Source organism: Rattus norvegicus, chromosome 3, assembly GCF_036323735.1.
Source record: "Rattus norvegicus strain BN/NHsdMcwi chromosome 3, GRCr8, whole genome shotgun sequence".
In the NCBI taxonomy this organism is placed as follows: domain Eukaryota; kingdom Metazoa; phylum Chordata; class Mammalia; order Rodentia; family Muridae; genus Rattus; species Rattus norvegicus.
In genome coordinates this window covers 146,043,515-146,064,611 of record NC_086021.1, presented here as the reverse complement: position 1 = coordinate 146,064,611, position 21,097 = coordinate 146,043,515, and the positions used below count along the sequence as shown (strand labels likewise).

General features: G+C 43.0%; 1 protein-coding gene across 1 annotated transcript in view; it reads right to left on the bottom strand.

Annotated features, from left to right (window-relative positions):
* Btbd3 (BTB domain containing 3) overlaps positions 1-20,559 on the bottom strand; it is a 30,137-nt gene extending 9,578 nt beyond the window's left edge. The window contains exon 1 of the mRNA XM_006235099.5: positions 20,350-20,559. The gene's annotated coding sequence lies outside the window, so the exon portion shown is untranslated. The remainder of the gene's footprint in view (positions 1-20,349) is intronic.
* Positions 20,560-21,097: the final 538 nt, after the last annotated feature.

The following is a 21,097-nucleotide window of genomic DNA, read 5'->3' as shown; positions in this document are numbered from 1 at the left end:
TGATTCACTAAAGATACGTCAGACAGGACACTGCTCAGGACCTCCAAATCCAACTCAATGCCTAAGGCTAATGTAATCTTGTCATACAAATTTCACATAATCCATAAACTCTAACACAGCGCCAGCAGTAGGGCTACTTAAACCGATCAGAGCCTCCTATTAACTAGTTACAAGGCAAAAGGGTCCCCTGGCTTTAGATGAGAGTAAGGCTCCCCCAGAAGCTGCTAGTAAAACAAACAGCATGTATTGGAGCGTCCCAGTTTGTAAAGACAGACCAGTGACTAGAGTGACTCCCAACCCTGTCTATGGGCCTGCTCTGGTCTGTTCAAAGCAGAGAGGCTATCTGTTGCCCCTGGACCCCATCCCTCAGGGCCATAGCCCTGTATGCGATGTAGTCACCTGCATGGTGACTCCTCAGCAAATGAGAGCCTTGTTACTGTAACTAATGTGCAGTATTACATTCCAGGGACCAGTCTTTAAATCCATAGCACCCTAATCCTAAGGCATCCTTTGTGACGTCGTTATTAAACTCGTCTGAAAGCCACTGCAAGCACAGCATGCAAGAGAGACATGGACAAGGTTACCCATCCCCATTTCTGATGGAACCAAGTGGCTGCTTACTTATTACAAGTATTGTATTGTGAACAGCAAGGCTAAGACAGCACACACCAACACCCTTGCAGATCACCTTCAGCTGTACTTTCAGGATAATGGTAGACGTGTACAACCTGTAGGAAAGCATCTAGAAGGCTCAGGAGATGGTTTGGTTGGTAAGTAAATTACTTGCAATGCAAGAATGGAGACCTGTGTTTGGATCCCCAGCACAGGAAGGAAGGAAGGAAGGAAGGAAGGAAGGAAGGAAGGAAGGAAGGAAGGAAGGAAGGAAGGAAGGAAGGAAGGCAGGCAGGCAGGCAGGCAGGCAGGCAGGCAGGCAGGCAGGCAGGCAGGCAAACATGCACAGCACAGCACAGCACAGCACAGCACAGCACAGCACAGCACAGCACAGCACAGTACAGCACAGCAGCCTCTGCCCACAACCCTAACTCTAGCAGTAGGTAAAGAGGTTGCTAGTCAGTTAGCCTAGCTCATTGGTAAGCTACAGTTAAATCAATAGACTCTGTCTCAAAAAAATAACAGAGCAGTGGAAGACACTCAGTGTTAACCTCTGTCTCCCCACCACACACACACACACACACACACACACACACACCCACACACCAATATACATATATATATAAATCATTCACCACACAAACTTACACCATACAGATACAAACATCCACACCCACTATACTCACATACCACACCGCACACAAACACCCCACATATCACACACATAACGCACAAATCCCTATGCCTAACACACACACACACACACACACACACACACACACATTCACTTGCAGAGAGACAGTCTCTCACTTACACAGGACACTGAGGAAAAGGCACTAAGAAAACAAGCAGCTCCTGCATAAGCTACCCACCAGGAAGGTCAAAACAGAGGGTCTCTCTACTGGCTGCTACAGAAGGAAGTTCTCATTCATACCTGCTGCAAAGCCCTTATGATAGGAGGCATTTTTGAGCATAAATCCCAAACATATTTCTAACAAACCCAGTATCTGGGTCCTCAGGTCAGACTGATCAATTAAAATGGAAGAGGAAACCAGCTGATTTGAGGCAGTCATTATTAACTGGCAACTGAAGAAGACTAAACAAAAGAAACAGAACAAGGCTTTGAGGTCTTTATCATCTCACATACAGCACAATGCATGTCTCCAAAACTACGGCTTTCACACCACCAAGGAGAAGAGAGGAAGCGCATGGAGTAGTTTGAGAAAGGAAATTACATAAGGTTTTAGAAAACACTCTTTTGAAATTAAAGATCCCACGTATTTGGAAAAACCAAGCTTTGTAGAAAAACTTGAAAACCTCAAGGTAAGAGAAGGAGAACTAAGAACTACGGACTCCCTAGGGCAGCACTTGCTGCAGAAGGCCATTCCCTCTCATGGTCAGAGGCTGGTGAGATGGTGGTTAAAAGACCCACACACAGCTTCCTTTCCTGCTCTGGTGACAAGACAAGTCACACACTGCTGCTAAGCCTGCAGTCCCAAGGCCAGAAGCAGCCTGCCCCAGGAGCTCGTAGGGAAGTCGGACCCTAAGACTCTGGCTCACAACTGCAGTTTAACGAGAACCTGCCCACATCGTGTATGGTACTCAAGTTTGGGAAAGACTGCCCCAAAGGTACAGGTTCAGTGCCCAAGGACACAGAACATCATCAGATAGATGAGCAAACAACTTAGGATAACTTCATCTACTTTGAATCAAGAATTTAGCCTCTCCTATCTTGTTCTGAAATTCTTCTGTTCTGATTAATAGCGCCATTCTAGGATCCAGGTGAGCAGCCAGCCAAGTCAGAGAGCCTAGAGCATATGGTTCTCTGGAAAGGACGTTCTAGTCCAGATTCTCAGGGGTCAACAGCACGTTTCAAAAACACCAAGCAGATGAACCAGCCAACCCTTAACTAATCAACTCCTTAATTCCGTCTCAGAACCCTCACTGTGATTATTGGCAACACCAGCAAGCAAGAAAGTGCTCCATCTTGGCTCAGCACTTAACTGCCAGAGCATGGGAGGGGCTTCTGAAATCCACTCAGTCTTTAAGGGATCCAGTTTTCTCAGCTACACAGTGAGTTTGGGAGGGCATTTCTCCAACAGTGCTTAATCCAGTTAGAAACATATTTTATACTCTGACTTAGAGCAGAGCACACATATCAGAAGAGTTGAAAATGTTAAAGTTCAACTTGATTTTTTCTATTTTAGTCTTTATGTTTTGGTGTTGCTCTTGATATAGTCAATCCTTCTAATAACTGGTTTGAGAAACTGGATTATTTTGTGGGGTACCTAAAGCTTAATATCCAAGGCTCTTTCCACCAAAAATTTAAGACTAGAGAGTATCAAAAGGAAAAGATGGTTAGAACCCATGTCTAACAGTGTGCCTACGGAATCCACCGAACTGTATGCAAACTCACAGTGTGGGATGATGTTTCTGGAAAGACAGCAGCTTTCATCTGCCTTTCTGAGTAATACATAGGCCTGAACACAGGAAAACAGAGCCACCGCCCTTTAATACACTTCCTCATGCTGTGGTGACCCCAACCATACAAGTATTTTCATTGCTACTTCATAACTGTGATTTCCCTACTGTTGTGAATCTTCATGTAAAATCTGTGTTTTCCAATGGTCTCGGGCAACCCCTGTGAAAGGATTGCTTAATCCCCAAACGGGTCACCAGGGGCTGAGAACAACTACAGTAAAATGTCAAGGAAAAAAATAAAAAAACTAGTATGAATCTGTATATCTTGTTCTCTGCTTTTGTTTCTGCTTTGCTACATTAAATACATTACGCTTTATATAGATATAAATAGAATTTCATCTACTCATTCTCTAATCCAGAAACAGCACCAACAGTTTGGAAAACTCATTGAAAAGCCTTGTCACTACTAACATTTCCTCACTTGTTCCTATACTAAGCTTTTGGAGACATAGTTAATCTCCCTTAATGAGGCAACTAGGTCAAGAAGCCCTTCGACCTTTAAAGAAAGCATTTCCGAAATACACAGTGCAGAACCTGCACTGTACTAGATGCTGGGCACACAACAGGGAGGAGCAGAAAACCTGGGTCCAAAGGTTAGCTAATCGCAGTGGGTCTTTATTGATTTTATAATTGCTAGAAAGTAGAATCACCACTATCTATCTTCACTGGCTTGTGAATTAATGAGAAAATTATCAACAGAGCCTAGGCTCACTTACATCATCACCCTTTCTCCACAGAGGGTTCTCCTTACATGGGCATTTTGGGAAAGGGACTCTCGGAAGCCTGGAGAGCAGCAGTCTAACTGACAGGCCACTCCTCGTGTTACAGAAGTGTGACACAGACTGCAGGGCAGGTCTGCTTGCCATGTTCTGTCTGTCCCACTCAATCCGCTGTATCGCTCACAGCAACCACTCACCATACACGCTCCTGTTTGTATTTCTAATCTACTATAAAAGAAAAATATTATGTGCAGAGTTCACAAAGACAAAAGCCAAGAACATACTGGGTCCACACCCCTATTGGGGCACTTCAGGAAAGAAATGGACAGGATTGAGAAAGTCCTCTAATGGGAAGGAAGAGCCACGGGGAAGTTGCTGATATTCAGGAGGCTCTCCAGGTAAATCTAAGGTCAGAAAACCAGATACTCCAGGTTAACATGGGGTTCTGTGTCCCTCCACGACAACAACACTGGCAACTCTTGTTTAGCTTGTTCTAACTCTAGTCTCATTGTCTGGACTTGTACATGGCTTATTACAGGACATAAAATCCAAGGCAGTGTCACTCTGAACCCCGCGTCACAGGACATAACCAGAAAGCAGTTTAACCTGATGAGGTGCGCTAGAATGCTGCCTGCTATTTGCTTATTTGTCCTTTCAGTACCAAGCAAGCCTTAGGCTTGTCATATGGGAGGTTAGAGAGGTAAGTGACCAAATGCTGACAGTCCCTAAAGATGGCAGCAGCTGCCAGAAAACGTGCTATGTGCTTTCTAAATTTGGAGATAAATGAAGAGCATGTCTAGCATGTATAGTGAAAAGTAAAAGCCAGTAGCAAGTGACTTTAAGGTTGGTTACTTAGTATCTGAAAGCCCCATTCTCATCTGCCAAATAGAATAATTACACATGGCTCAGCCCTCTCACATTTACTGTGAAGTCAAAATTATATGTTTGTGAGTTAAAATGGTCTACACAAAGATAAGCTCTCACTATGAGTGGCAATTGGACTCAAGCAAAAAGCAAATTTATGATAACCTCAACCAAAACCTAAGGCTCTGGCTTCCCATCCGTGCAGCATCTCCAAGCAGCATCGCTGCTGACATTCCGTCTCTCCAGGTCTGGTCTGGACCTGTCTGTGATTCCAAGTTACTTTACAGCTTGCTCTGATTTTCAAGTGTGGGTAATCAAGATTCTGAACCATGAGTTTAGAACAGGGCCGCAGCAATTTCAGAATCCCAACTGTTATCGCCAAATCTATACTTGGAACCAACACCACAAGCCACAAACAATGAGGAGGCCAATGCTGGTTCATAGTGCCCTACTGTACCTACAACAAGGCCAGAAGCTGCAAGCAGGCATCTAGCCTCTTGATGGGCAATGCTCACACGGGCAATGCTCACACTAGCTACCTCTTACTGGACTCTCTCCATGAGCCACTCTGAACTCTAGCACAAAGTGACGATACTTAACATGAGGCTTTGGGCAAGGCATACGTCAGTGGTCTAAAGGATGAGTGAGGGAGGTGGATGGTCAGTTTTACCGTCACCTCCTTTACTGGAAAGAACTCCAGCTAACCTTGACATCAGACTGGAAGCATTCAAACTCAGAACACATCAATTTTCAGTGATAACCAATTCTTTAAAAAATCCTCTGGCTATTTTACATACCCAATAATTATAGCTGTGTAAGATACTGTCTTAGTACACACCTTGTTTAGAATGCTAAACAACTCATTTAAATCTCAAATTATTCATTCATACTTAAATGAGATGATCTTGAAAGGGTGTATTTAAGATTTATCAAGTGATACTCTATAGATAGTTATTTAAAGGAATATCATATTTTATAAAAGTTAAGATATTTTGATAAAAATATTTAGATATCTAAATATTTAGAGAAAGACATTTTATGTATTCTAAATGATCTTATAGATAATTTCCTCTCTAGGTTTCTAGGATTAAAAAAAAAACAACAACCTATTTATGGGTTGGAGAAATGGTTCAGTGGCTAAGAGTACTTACTGCTCTTGAAGAGGACTGGAATTTAGTTCCCAGCACACATTTTGACTGGCTCCAGGAAATTTGATACCCTCTCTTGGCACTTATGGGCATATACATAGACATGTATTTACATACATATAGATACATCTGCACATGTAAGTAAAAATGTGACAGAAATAATTATTTACTTGCTACAGTTTCCTTTATATGTTAACGGTATGATTATGCATACATGTATATGCAATGTTTTACTAAGTTCTCCCACAAACATAAATAGATTTTAATCTGGACTGTAGTGATTCTAAGACAACACCTAACTTTTGTAACCACTAGGCCTTTCTTTCTTCTTGTACTATATAAAATAATTGTACCTTAAAGTCAGTGAAATAATTCAACTCAAATTTACACAACTCAAAAGAGAGAAAGCAATCTTTTCCTCTAGGTTGCTTAACTATTCCCTTACACAGACGAGAGGACGATGTAGAATTCTGGCTGACCTGCATTAGAACAACTGCACTTTCATCATGCAGGCATTTGATAAAGTATATCATCACAATTCTCAATCGAGAGTGCTACTATGACAACCGTTTATACGGTGGAAAATGTAGGTGGAAATCTTGAAGTGAAAACTTCCATTGCCAGCCTCGGCAAAGCAACCCACTCCCATTATTTTCCTCACTGCCCGGGTAAACATGTAAGGAAAAGAAATGAGGAGAGACCAGTAACTCTCTGGGTATAGCTGCTAGAGAGATTTATCAAATACTAACTCTAACAACCCTGTAAAGCAAAACGGGGAGGGGGTGTGTAAAACAAGTCCTGAAAAGATGTAGGAAGGATACATGGCTCAGAGGTTACGAGCACTGTCTGGTTTTCCAGAGGTACTGAGTTCAATTCCCAGCAACCACATGGTGGCTCATAACCATGAGTAATGAGATCTGGTGCCTCCCCTGGCCTGTAGGCACACATACAGGCAGAACCCTGTATACATAATATGTAAATAAATAAATCTTTAACAAAGATGCCGTGTATGGGCTGGAGAGATGGCTCAGTCTTTAAAGGCTAGGCTTCCAACCAAAGAGATATTGTGTATATTCAGACAAATAGAATAACATATTAACATGTCAATTTAAAAATGAGAAACATTATTATAATGACCATATGCCCTCCCCATATGACTATTAATATATACTTGAAAACAATGAAAGCAAAGAAAGTCTGGGCCCTGAGATCTCTTTGGAAGATCTCTGAAGGGAAGATGTTCTGAGCCAACAGGGAACTCTAATCCTACTGGGAAATGACCACAATGGAACAACTCCAGTCAACCATCACTGTGACCTTTTCCAGATTGTCGGTTTGCTTTAGATGAGAGAGAGGGAAAATTAATGTGCTTTGGTAAATTATAAAAAAAACCAAAACAACACATAAGTGTATCGTGAAGATGACAGTTTACTTTCGTGGACTTAAGCCCTACCTGTATTAGAAGGAGAATCATCAAAACATCACAGTCAGATCAGATCAGGAAATCTGAAACACTCGTCAGTCACAAACTTAAACAGCAGACATCTTACTCTACTGGGAAAGTCACCCTGTTCCAGTGAGCACATGAAATGGGAAGAAAGAATCCAGATAAGTCCCAAACCACTTGATAGTTATTCTGCACCACTCTTGATTATTAGTGGGATACCAAATTTGTCAGACAAAATTCTACAGCACCCGTACCTCTTAATGAAAAACTCCTAAAAAGCAAGAACCCTAAACAAAATGCTACCCAAATACATGTTTGCTGCTCCCCTACCACTCAAGGCCTAGAAATAACCCTTCAATTTACCACTGTCTGCTCACACTAAAACACCGGATCGATAAAGATTACCAAGACCTTTTCAAGTTATTCTTTAATGTGCTTGAAGAGTATCTTAAGGATACTATAATTGGACTTGAACTTTTGTTCCAAAAACCTTATCTGCATATAGAGAGGAGCGGTTAATATTCTGTGTTTGGATTTACCACTATACACACATCCATAGGGAGTCAGCTAAGCAGTACTCAGTGAGGTTTCTTCCTTCATTTTTATAATACATATAATTAGAATGAAATACAATTTCCATCAATTGATTATGATACAAACCTGAAGGGTTGGATGCTCAGGAAAGTCTAAGAATAAGACTAGAAAAGAGCAGTAACTGAGATAACAGAGCACCTCCTCTCCTCAGCCTTTGTGCGCTCTCGCTCTCCTGTTCCCCCCCACCTCTCCTTCCCTCCCTCCCTCCCTCCCTATAATAGGGTCTTGCTACATGGGTCTGGCCAGCCGCAAACCCGAGCAATCCCTTTACCCTTTACCTCAGTCTCTGGGTACTAGGATCTGAAGTTTGCAACCCCATGCTTGGTTCTAACATTACCTTCTCTGAAAAATACACTTTCGAATGAAATTTAAAAAAAAGATATATGTTTTACCAAAATTATTAACAACATCCTCTTCCAAAAAAAAAAAAAAAAAAAAAAAAACTATGATGGGGATACAGTAAAAAATAACTTCCAGCAAAATCTCAGAGTAAAATCTCTAAATTCAAATTAAAAATGGCCTATGCTACTTTTGGTTAACTATAAGATTTGTGTGTGTGTGTGTGTGTGTGTGTGTGTATGTGTGTGTGTATATGTGTGTGTGCATATGTGTATATGTGTATATATGTGTGTGTATGTGTGTGTGTGCATGTGTGTGTACATGTGTGTGTATGTGTGTGTGTATGTGTGTGTGCATATGTGTGTATGTGTATATATGTGTGTGTATGTGTGTGTGCATATGTGTGTGTATGTGTGTGCATATGTGTGTGTGTGTGTGTGTACACACCCATGTGTCTACATGAGTATATGTGTACCAAATGCATGCAGGTACTTATGCATGCCAGAAGACAGCACTGGATCTTCTGGCACTAGTGACAGACAGTAGTAAGCTATCATGGTGGCCAGGGGAACTGAACTCAGGTCTTCTGAAAAGGCGATGTGCACTCTCAACGGTTACAACATCTCCCCTGGCCCGGGGTTTTACTTCTGCAATGAAAACTGCAGTTCCTTAGGTGTGTTGTGAAAGCTGTTATGAAGGTACAGTGTACTGTGAATTTTTGTTTAACCTTAATGACATCAACACCAGCACCATTCAGAGAGCCTCCACTTGCCAGAGGAGATAAGGTGGCACGGGGAGAGCATTCCTCTGTCGCCCTTCTTCTTTTGCTCTTGTCAAATGAACAGATGCTGAGGAATGTCTGTATGTAACGTAGCTTATAATACTAAAACAAGAAAATAAAGTATTTGAAACAGAAGTTCAATTCCAATAATATGCTCAGAAGTTTCATTTTTGTGGTAAGGATACTTCCTAAGTGGTCAGTGTTTGTACTACCCACAGGTAAAAAAAATTAATCTAACTGCTCTTAAGATGTGTCTCTCTTTCAAAAGTGAAGACCTATTATTAAATGTGGGTTTCCCAATCTACGTCCCACAATACTCAGACACAAGCATGTGCTGTGGCCCTTCACTGCCACTGAAGTTAGCATACATCTTCTTCTGAGGGGGTGACTCTTAGCTTTTCTTAATCACACATTTTGACATAGTTTACAGCTGCACAGTCTCACAGGAGAGCCGTGTCAGTGTGGTGACAACTGGGATCAGAGCAAAGCCAACCTTAGGCTCTGAAGACAGAACAGAGTTTATGTCGAAGTCAGCTAGTTCTCTTTACACAGGCAGCTGTGGGCACGTCATGGAACCATATTTGCTTACACTCATGTCCTCTAGTAAAATTTAAAATAACATCAATCAGGGAGACAAAAAGAGAGATGTTTATTAAGTGGCAGGTGGCCAAATTTCAGCCGTACTGAGATGCTCATCATAAAAAAACTAGCACAACACGATGGGAATGGACTCTGCTGCACACCAGAGAGTACACAAATGTCTACACAGGCGAGAGAAACCCACCTCGCTTTCACAATCAGGAAAAAAGTCACAAGACTTAACAATGTGCTCTGGGTCTCTGTGAGTCCACTCTGACCCGAGTTCTTTACTTGTCCTCTTCTTTCTTCACAGTACAAATGGTCTGCGGCAACCTGTCGTTCTCGCAGCCCTCTTCCATAAGCTGATCAAAAACATCCGCCTTGGCATTTCTGCTCTCCACATCCAACTGCACGGCCTTGCTTTACGTCACCGGATTAGAGTTCATTCTCTGAGGCTGCATCTCATATCTCTATGGAGAGCTAACAAGTCACACCCACACACCTGGCCTTCTCTGGCTACATAAGAGCAAAGTTCACACTCAACACATCCACGTCCAGCTAGCAGTCTATATTAAATGTGTGCAGCGCAGCTGATCCTGAGGTGATATGGCCTGAGACTGGGGTCTAAGTGTTTCCAACTCTCTGTGGTGCAAGCTTAAACTAGGTGCAGTGGCAAAGAATCTAGAGCTATTAAATGTATCCTGAGGCTTTCCCAAACAAGTTCAAGCACACATGCAGTTTATAATACCACATTTAGCTTGTAGCTAAATGCAACTGAACATAATGAAGCCTAACCTAAAGCCAGTCCCTACATGCACTCAAAGTAGGGATCTGGATCATTACAAGCCTAACGTCTAATGCAGTGCAGACATTCACAGAGAAGTGTGGGTTAACCAGGAGCAAGATCACTTACCAGGACAAAGCTGCTTTCAACCAAACCCAATTCATGGTCGGGCATATTTATTTATAGCACTAGTAGAGAGTTTTAGTGATTTAATGGACTGGAAAGGATGATAAATTCTGTGATCCACATGAAAGCAGCAAAGCAGTCATGAATAACCCAAAAATTATAATTAAAAGGACTTTGTGGCTCTGAGATATGTTTGATCTGTATTTAACATTGAATGGGTAAATTTCCACCACATTAGACACACCCAATCTTCAAACATACAGTAAAATAGGCATGTGTGAACAGGGCAGTTGGAAAACTCATGCATGCCCAGCAGACAGCCACCTGTGCACGTCTAGGTCCAGGTCATTTCCTAACACAGGGGACAGTACACTGCTCACATGTGTCTCAGTCTGTCAGCTGTGTGAAAGGGAGTCAAGGCACACCTACACATTCCCTCACAATCCTGGGATAAAATGAACTTTATTCTGGTGAATAAAAAAAAGAAAAAAATTCAATGGTAAATTCTCCTGGCTATAAAAACATATTTCTGGGTATAATGTCAATATATTCTGTGTGGATCTGTTTAATTAAAAGTATTATGTATCTTAAAGACTTCACTGCTTGGGGAGGTAGCTCAAAGAGACACCAGTGAGAGACTCCCAGAGCAGCAGCTGGCATTAGTGATGCAGAACTGAAAGTCTCCACAGGAGAGCTCTGTGTCACAAACAGAAAGGAAGGGGGAATTTTCTTCACAAACTCCAAAGGAGAAGATTGCTCCACAGCAGGACTCTCTTCACTATCATGCAAAGTCTGTGGAAGGTCACCCCAGTGGACACTAAAATGAAGATGGTAAGATACACAGAAGGGAGGACACAGTAAATCACTTTACCTTCCTCTTTCTCCCCAGCCACACCAACACTGGAACAGCTTGTCTGACTGAGGATTAGCCCAACACACTACACTCCTCAGCTAGCACCAAAGTAATGTAAAGTAATGATTTGTGGCATCTAAGAGAAGCCACAGTGAAAACATTCAACTTAGTAAGTGCAAAGCTTGAGCACAAACCTTCTAATACTGTACTATGAAACAAGATGCCTGCACAAGGCTTTTCTGACAAAACTGAAAAGAAAATGGTTGCCTCAAGTGAAGCTTTTGTGGAATCTGTGTGAGTCAAACCTGCAGCATTGTAAGCCATTGTTACCTCAGAGAATTAGCAAGGTGTGCTTATCAAGACTGATAGACAGTTTCTCAAAAGAAGTTAAGCCTGGCATTTCAAGAAAAACTGACAATGTTTATTGCTGCTGGTGAATTTCAGGCCTCTTGGCAAAAGTCAAAAATTTTGGAAACCATGGTTATGAAGTCAGGAAACTTCCCAGGACCTAATTAACACTGTTATGATGAAATAGGCTATAGTATTATCTGGCTTCTTGATACTGTATAATGAAATGTGTCAGCATCTGAAAGGTTTACATAACTCAGCGAACCGGTGTTTTCTAACCACAATGCACAGAATCACACACCAGTTAAAAATGGGACATAGATCAACAAAACTTAAAAAATATCCAAAGTACAAGAAGAGCTTTAAAAAAAAAAAAAGACCCTTTCACATAGTCGGGTACATCCTGCCTGATGGTGACTCGGGGCCATGCCAGAGCCATTTGCTAACAGGAGCTCAGAACTGATGCAAGCTCTGTGGAGACGTTCAAGACAATGATGAAAAGAATCAGCTAAAGATGTCAGGGGACACATGAACGGATCTCAGGGAGACACCAAGTGAGAAGGGTAAGCAGTAAATTAACTGGAACTTCTATTCAATAAAGAAACTGTATGCGTTCACTAATTATGTAGTGATGTCACGTGGAGGACATGTGGGGATGGCTCGACTGCACACCCTTCTCTCCTTGCTGGCCACACTCACAGCAGCCCACTCTCCAAAAGACACGCTCCAGCTCCAAGAACTCAAGAGTCTCATGGCCCTAAGCCAGGGAGGTGAGGGAAAGAGGCGGCACTCATCCTAGTCTACACAGCAGGACAGGAAGCAGGGGGAAGGGCACTGGATGAGATCTGGCCGGCTGCCAGCAGCTCCTTGAAGCTTGAACCCTCCTCCTTAAAAGGTGCTTCTGGGGACCTTCTCAGCATTTGTAATGTGGATAGTAAGATTAAGAACTTAATGCATTTCTAGGCTTTTTAGTCATGTAGATCAGCCTAAGTCACATTAAAAGCAATGTGACTTCAAACTACTTATATTTTCCTTTAACAAACATTAGAAAAGGTGGGGGTGGTTGTTATTAGAAGCCCTTCTCTATGCAGAGATTTAAAATATAATAGCAGCCAAGGACCAAAGTTAGTCACTCAGAAATGAACCGGAATATGACATAAAAACAAACAAACAAACAGAAAAACAGAACAAAAACAGCCTATAAGAGAAGCCTATACAAATCAAAACAGACAAAATAAAATAAATAAGTAGATTAAAAAAATAAAACCAAAAATTTCATAGGGCTTAGTTAAAAGCGAACTAACTACCTTCAGGAGACCCTCAACAAGGCAGACCCGTTAACAGGTGTATTTTCCGAGGAATACCCATTAATGGCTGAACCTACCGAAAACATCATTCACCATGGAAGAGGTCAAGCCTTTCTTTCCTTTCGGTTTTAGACAACAGTACTTACTATTAAGGACTCAATATAAAATGAGTGGTAACTGTGCCATTAAGTTTTCCTAATGACAGAACGTAGATCTAATCAGTTTCAAAGACAAGGCAAATTCACCAGAACAGTGCTTCTCTAGCATGCGGTTTGTGTAGATCACTATCTAACTGGATATGCAGATAAATAACTCTTACCTATAAAATGCATACACACAAGGAACTAAATATATCTAGAGAGGAAAAATAATAGAACAAAACCTTAATTTTGGATTTAGATAACAGAGCTACTCATGTATGTCTAGAGAGCACCACCCTAATTTAAAATCACCCCCCCCGTGTGTGTGTGTGTGTGTGTGTGTGTGTGTGTGTGTGTGTGTGTGTGTGTGTTTCACAATATGAATCTGAAGGCCAAAAGACAATGTCTTGCCACGGGAAAAAAAGGGGGGGGATGAGTTTTTATTGTATTCTTAGAGTTGAAGGACTGGAACAGGGGCTACAAACTAAGCAAACTAAAATGACAACTAGTGACTAAAGCAGGAAGGAGAGCAATGCCCCTTTCTCAGGGAAACTCAAGGTAAAGAATCGAGACCCTCTGTTTTTGTGCATTTAATATCACATCTAATAATGGCTCTGAACCTCTCTGTAGTGTCAAAATCATGTCACTGAAGAGATTTCAGGGAGAGCACCAGAAGAAAATAGACTTAAGGACCACATAAAAGCGGCCAAAATCTCGTGGGGGGGGGAGGGAAGCGACAAAAGGATCTATCTTAACTTTAGAAGCAGACACAGATGGGTAAAGAACCAAGGAGAGGGACAGAACACCACTGAGAGCCACCGAGGAAGCATGTTTTAAAGATATCTCAGGCAGTGCTACTGCGTATCCTACTATGCTAACAACCAAAGATTTTAGAATCTACATAACTTAGATGGGAATAGGAAGACTGAGGCAGCTTTCCTGACAGCTAAATGACCTGGTCACACAGCTGTATAATTTAGTACTTCACAGGTAATAATCCCACTTAATCCTCAGAGCAAGTCACTCTGCCTTATGTTCATCATAAGCTATACAGACATTCTGCAACCTCATCCTTGCTGGTAGGATGATCAATCATCAGTGTTAGGACCACAAGTGCCAAAGGTTATGAATATACTATTTTCTTAGAAATGCACTGGAGAAAAGGGGAGTAAAGAGACTATGTTCACTCACAAAAATATTTAACTGTACCTCCTCTATATGGTAGACATTTGGGACGCTCAACAAACATCTATTTCATGCCCTCCAGAACCCCAAGAATATAACAGGAGTGGAGGAGAGAAGCAATTCACAAAGCCAAAATAATAACATCTTATACATAATTTAGAAGGTAAGTTATGCTGTGAAAAGAGGAAAGGCACACACAGCCAAGGACAGAGTGTAACTCTTACCGTTCATTATGTGCGGGTTGAAACTCATTTGGATTAGCTCTCACTAAGGAAGGTGGAAGGGTGTGAAGGCCCGAAGGAGGTGAGGAGCTCATGGAGGGATCTGGATGATGGGAGCGTGTAATATCACAGAGGGACTGTCCAGCACAAGACTTAACATGGGAGTGTGGCTCCTGTGTTCAGGGTGAGCAGGGAAGGACGCCCAGCTGGGGTGGAGAGTGGGAGGGGAGAAATGGGAGGTGAGGTTGGAGTTAGTAGGACAGGGTTGTGTAGGTCAGGTGAGTAGTGAGGAACAGAGGGCTCCAGAGAGTTTTAAGCCTATACCGATTTAAAATTTGAAAGCACCATTTTGATGTGGAGGACACAGATTGGTGGCAGAGAAAGCAGTTTCCTGGTATGAGCAAAGCCCTCAGAACAACAACCAGGAAAAGCAGAAGAGGTGAGGGCAGAGACAAAACAGGAGAGGGGAGGAGAAAGATGCCGTTCTGGTAGTTATGGCCATAGGTACAAGTTAGGGAAAGGAAACTAGTTTTCCCTCGGAAAGCCGCTGTAATAGAGGCAGCAGGAAGTGATAGGAAAGAGAAGATGCTAATAGGAGGTGAGGAAAGGCGCTACTTCCTGGTTCAGGTTGGCGGCACAGCTCTGAAGAAGCCCAGATGTAGGGTAGAAGAGAAGAGTCGATGGTTTTAGAATGAACAGCCCTAGAAAGGAAGTGGGCTGCTCACACACCACGTTAACAGAGAAGGATCATTTCAATGCTGGGCTTGTTAACATTGTCTTATTTAAGGCAATTAAATCAAAAGAAAAGGTATTTGGAGCTGTCTGAACAGGTAATGGCATACATTTGGAAACTGCATGGCGGTACATTGTACTACATTAAAATATTCTGAGTACTGCATTGAGGCTGGTAGGCAGTAAGCTTTAGTCTATTTCAAAGTAGCAAGTTAGAGAGAGAGAGAGAGACAGAGAGAGAGAGACAGAGAGAGAGAGAGACAGAGAGAGAGACAGAGAGAGAGACAGAGAGAGAGAGAGAAAGTGAGCATACATTAAGAAAATCTGAATAAAAAACCCAAAAGACCAATGGTGTAGGAGGAAGAGGTAGAATAACTACAGGAGCCAACTACAGAAGTGACTCAAGGAGAGACTGCCAATTATGTCCAAAGCTGTCAACAAAGGAGGTAAGAATTTAGTAGCCAGGAATATTTTCTCCCAAATAACCCACAGTAAGTGACTCGTACCTCAAAATCAAAGAAAACATGATTGTAATTGAATACGCTGCATTTCAGTCTTCTGGTGAATTTAACTTTCTAAAAAATTATGCAGAGAGGGGATTGATCCAAACTGATAACTGAGACTCAAACCAGTTCGATATTTTAAGAAGTACCAGTGATAAGTGACAGATGCCAATGGCCATTTGCTAACACTCAACTACCATCCTTCCAAATATTTAAAAAAAAAAAATCTTAAATGTAAACGAAATGGAAGGATAACTTCCCTTGTCCTGACATGAAACCATGACAACCCGAGAGCCAAATTGTTCTATCAAAATAAAACACAAGTTCATACATTAACAGTTACCAATCGTGTCCCAGAAGCATTTTATAAGATTACAAAATGCTAGTGCACCTTCCATAAGGCCAAATTTTAAAATGTTATTATTACAAAATAGAAAACACAAGTGTCATTATCTGCACCCAAGAGAACAAGATGCAAAGCTTTTAGAGTAGCAGGCAATCATAAAATAAATGCACAAAACCACCATCCTCCATACGGGCAAGTCAGTCTGATAAACAAAGTACAAACGGAACAAAATGAAGAGCTCAGGAGAAAAAAGTTCAGGCCTTCTTCCTGAAGAAAGTGGATTCTGCTGAGCCAGATGGGGGTCTAGATTAGAGCCACCTTTCCTGTCTCCCAACAGGAGCACTGACCACTCTACAAGGGCATGGTGCTTGCCAAAAGCAGCAGTGATGTCTAGTTCTCAAGATACACCTTCACGGTCTTTAAGGACCCTGATTTAACATCCAGTCATGCCGTTTCCATATGCTCCGCTAAAGTAACAGCGCAGAGACCTTTCTCTAACGCACACCTTCTCATTGTGTGACACTGGCAGCTCCAGAGCCCAAGACTAAAGATGTGTTCTTCAACAAGTAAATTAAACACCTTCGTGACACTATGCAAAGAGGATGTGGGGAGCCAAATCCCTCCATAAATTCTAGAGGAGGGCACTGACACATAGCCAAGTAGAGTCTGGGAAATATGCAGGAAAAAGCAACAGCCCAAACTGGTTGCTGTTAGGTCTCAAAAAACCTGGACAAGTCTCACTCAGTATGGGGCAGTTCCCAGCTCTTCTTCCCCTGTCCCTACCCTAAACCTCAGATCCTGTGCCACACGGTTTCTTGGCTCCCCTCTTGGTTCCCATGTGCTCAGCTCTCCCTCTTGCTTTCTCCCCATCTCTCCTCTCAGTTCAGTCTGGACCCTTCCAGATGCTTCTTGGCTATGCTCTCCCTCATATCCACAATACACCCTTCTCCTTAACCACACATGGGAGGAGTCACATCCTTATTTTTATTTAGTTACCACTTGAGAGACAGACTAACAGACTGGGATAGAAGGCCACTGATACTACAAGTATGGGAGACCTTTACAACTCTACAGACTAATTTAAATCTAGCATCTTTATCTGAACGGACAGGTAAATAAACGGCTTCTTTAAAACCATATGACCTAATCTATCAGATTTCTCTGTATTCTAAATTTAAGATTTTGGCATAAAGATGTAGACTGGTGTACAGATGGAAAAAGGCCTAAAAGATTCAAATCTCCAAAGGTTTTGCTTAGTTCACGTTACCCCTGGACTTACCAAGCACAACTGTTTATCAGGAAAAATCATGAAGGACCAAAGAGACAACTGGAGTTTATACATGGAAGTATACAGTTGTGACAATAATGTCCAGTGTATTATATTATAAAATGGGTTGAATATTTTGTTAAAGAAATGGAAGCATTTTATTGTCTGGAAAACACCACAATGCAGATTACCAAGGAGTAATTTACAGACTCTTCTGGGAGGAGGCCACATTTATACCTCCAAATAGGCCTTTCTTCTTAAGTACCATTCCTTCTCTTAAAACACTGTTCTTAAAATCTATATGCAGTTTTCAATAAATCTCAACTCCACTATCAAAAAGCCGAAAGACAAAACAAGAAATGAATATCTATCTATCTATCTATCTATCTATCTATCTATCTATCTATCTATCTATATATATATATTTAACTCACTTAAAAACAAATCACCATTTACAAGTAAAGTAGAACTGTTACCAGCAGAGACAACTCCCACCAGCAATAAATCATCAACTCCAACAGTTATGAAGTATATTAAAACAAAATCCATCTTTACAGAAATCCAGGATGAAGTAAACACTCGAGTGCTGGAACACCTGACCACGGTGTGGGTAAAGAAGGGACAGGTCACTGTACATTAACAAGCCTCAGGAACCATAAAAAAGCTCACCTGATTCCTGGGCTGTAAATCTTGCCCAACAAATCACAGATGCTAAGCCTTTCACACAGGGCACTGACCTAAGCTGCACCTGTTTCCCTGGCCTGCACTGAGCCCGTGTGCTCTGTCACCATGCAACATTTCCTTGCCACCGCGCAAGGCTTTGGTTGATAGCAAGTTAACAGAAACTGTATTAGCACACAAAGACAAGAGAAGAGGCCCAAAACAGGCTCAAAACCTCTGCAGCCTTAAGGATGCACTCGAATTCACAACACTCATTACCTACAGTGAAGTCTGAAACACATAGGCAACATATGTCTATTCTGCTTTATTGGGGGTTTGTCTGTTTTGGGTTTGGGTTTTATGGGGTTTTTTGGGTTGTGTTGTATTGTTTTTGACCTTTGAATGTGTATTGCTAGAAGGAAGGAGTTCCAAGCCTCTCTCTCTCTCTCTCTTTCCCTTTGTCATTTTTTAAGTATTATATTACTCAAATGGTTTTGAGTTTTGTAACTAATCTTAGAAAACACCTTCTAGGAATGAAACAATGTAAAAATGCTGACAGTGGCATTTTCCCTCAAAAATTGTTAGAGTCACTTTCCTTTTTTTTTCCTCCCGTTTCCTTTTTTGCTTTGCCTGGCTGTAAGATATTTCATGTTTATAAACTGGTAAAACATAAAGTCTTTTAGTGCTTTAAAAAACATTGTTCACAATCCACAGGTTTGTGCGTGTGGAAGGAAAAGTGTTAGGAACATGGAACCTTGCTAAACAAATTGAGCAGTATCTTACCCTTGAAAACTCTATCTCAGAAACAAAACGTGGAATCAGAGGACCTCACCTTTACCAGTAATGAGGCCGAAGAACTTAAAAGGGAGAATGAAAAGGAAGAGTCCTGCTTAGAACCCAATGGTAACAGGTCCCGCCCACTTCCCCTGGAGGACCCGTTGCTATGGAAACCACAGTAACCCTTTAGATTCAAGAAGCCTAAGAAGGGATATTCTCCCAGAGACTGAGGTACATTAAAGAGGAGGCCGTGTTAGAGGGTTGGGAAGAAAGGTTAAAATGAGATAGACAGCCTCATGGCTGTAACAGGGGGCCAAGGGGGAGAACGTTAGTTCCAACAGGAATGCAAAACGCCAGAGTCATACAGTTAAGCTCAACTTTTAACTTTGACTGTTAGGAAGTTTTCTCCCTCCTCTGCGGGGAAACAAACCACTTTTGTGCATTTAGAGACGTTTCCCGCCGCCCCCCCCCCCCAATGGGAAACAAACCGCTGTTCTGTGTTCCGGACTAGGAGGAGTGAACTGGAGTTTCATCCCAGCAATTATAAACCGAATGCTACTACTTTGTAAAGCCTAAAAGTCCCGACTTTCTCTTACCGAACCAGTGTTTCTGAACTTAGAATTACATGTGGCTCTTTTTTTTTTTTTTAAACAAATAAATGCCTTGGGTTTGAATTAGTCAATACGAACACGTGAGATTTAAAACTACCCGGCGAATCTCCCCCACAGACAAGTTTAGGAACTATCTTAGGCAGGATTTACAGAGGTGGCGGGAGTATTTCAAAAAGAAAAAGTCCACTTATCTCCACCGGCCTTCTTTAAAAATAAAAACAAATAGAATTTGCTAGCCTTCTGCACACGCACATGGGACAATAGGTTCCTTGACACACAGTCTATGTAGCACGCCCTAACAACAATACTTTCTTTGAGATAAAGGCAGTACGAGTCTTTCCTTCCCGAGGCAGCGAACAACCATGAACAACCAAGCTACCAAAGTTCAACCTCTAGGTTAGTGCGAACCGGACCTGCAAGGCACCAGGAACTTGGAGGATGCACTTCTGCAGCAACAGGACCTAGGCTAGGGCGCACCTGCAGGGATCCGGGCGAAAAGGCAGGGCGTGGGTCCTCAGAATCCCCAGCCCCCGACCCCGTCGGCCACGCCCCAATAAGTTTCTTGGGAGAAGTTTGCTCGGGCCCCTAGGTGCTCTCGGTGCGCTCGGGACCGACTCGGCTGTGCACCGTGCAGGTGGCCGCCACCCTGTCCCGGACCTCCGCCCCGACCAAGGTGGTTTGGCCCACGTCCTCCGCCCAGTCGCGGCCAGGCTTGCATCGTCTTGTGGGGTCCCATCGGCCGCCCAGCTCTGCGCCCTCGGCCCCGCACGAAGCCCCGGTACCTCGTCGCCCCCCACCCACCCTCCTCCCCTCTCCTGCCGCCGCCCGAGCCCCCTCGTTCGGCCACTCCCGCCTCCGGGCGCGCGCCCCCGCCAGGGCCCACACCGCGCACGCGCGCAGCTGCCCGCCACTTGCCCCCACTCACCGTCAGCGTTCGGCGTGGCTATGGACGCTCTCGCCGCTCGCAGCTCCGACCAGGTGCCCGCTCCGCTGGCCCGGTCCGGGAACTCAGGGATCCAGAGCCCGGCGGGCGAGGCGGGCACCCGCACGCAGGGCACGCTCCCCGGGACCGTGAACGCACGCCCGAGCGCCAGGAGGGGCCGGGAGGCGCTCCCGGAGGCTGCCCTGGATACGGGGCATGCGCAGAGCCCTCCCCTTCCCGGGCCCTGCGAGTAGTGGGCGGAGACTCTGGAAGACTGGCTGGAAAGATTGGAGGAAAGCTCAAGGGTTAGAGTCTCACTGGAGACATCTGTGTCCTTGTCCCACAAACTGCCACTTCCTTCTCTAGTTCACTCATTACATCAGATATTAAATAATTGTGGAGCATCTATTTTGCAGACACCAGAGTAGTCTTCCCGAGTAGTAGATATGTTGGCTTTTGATTTTGGAACTCCCTTGAGGTTGATGAGAGGAGTGTATGAACAAGAGATCACTCAGCGTTTGAAAGAACAAACATTACCTACACTCTTCAATAGTAGAAGGAAGGAGAATGGCCCTGGCCGGAGTGCTAAAGAAAGCTTAGTTGAGAGACGGAAAACAGGCAGAAGTGAAGTGAGAAGACAAGCTCACCTGTTGGGGAATTATACACCCAAGGGCACAACATTTTGGAAGGGATCTATGAGCTTCTGAACGCTCAGAGGCAAGAATACCCTGGGTGCTGCTTAGACGGTTAA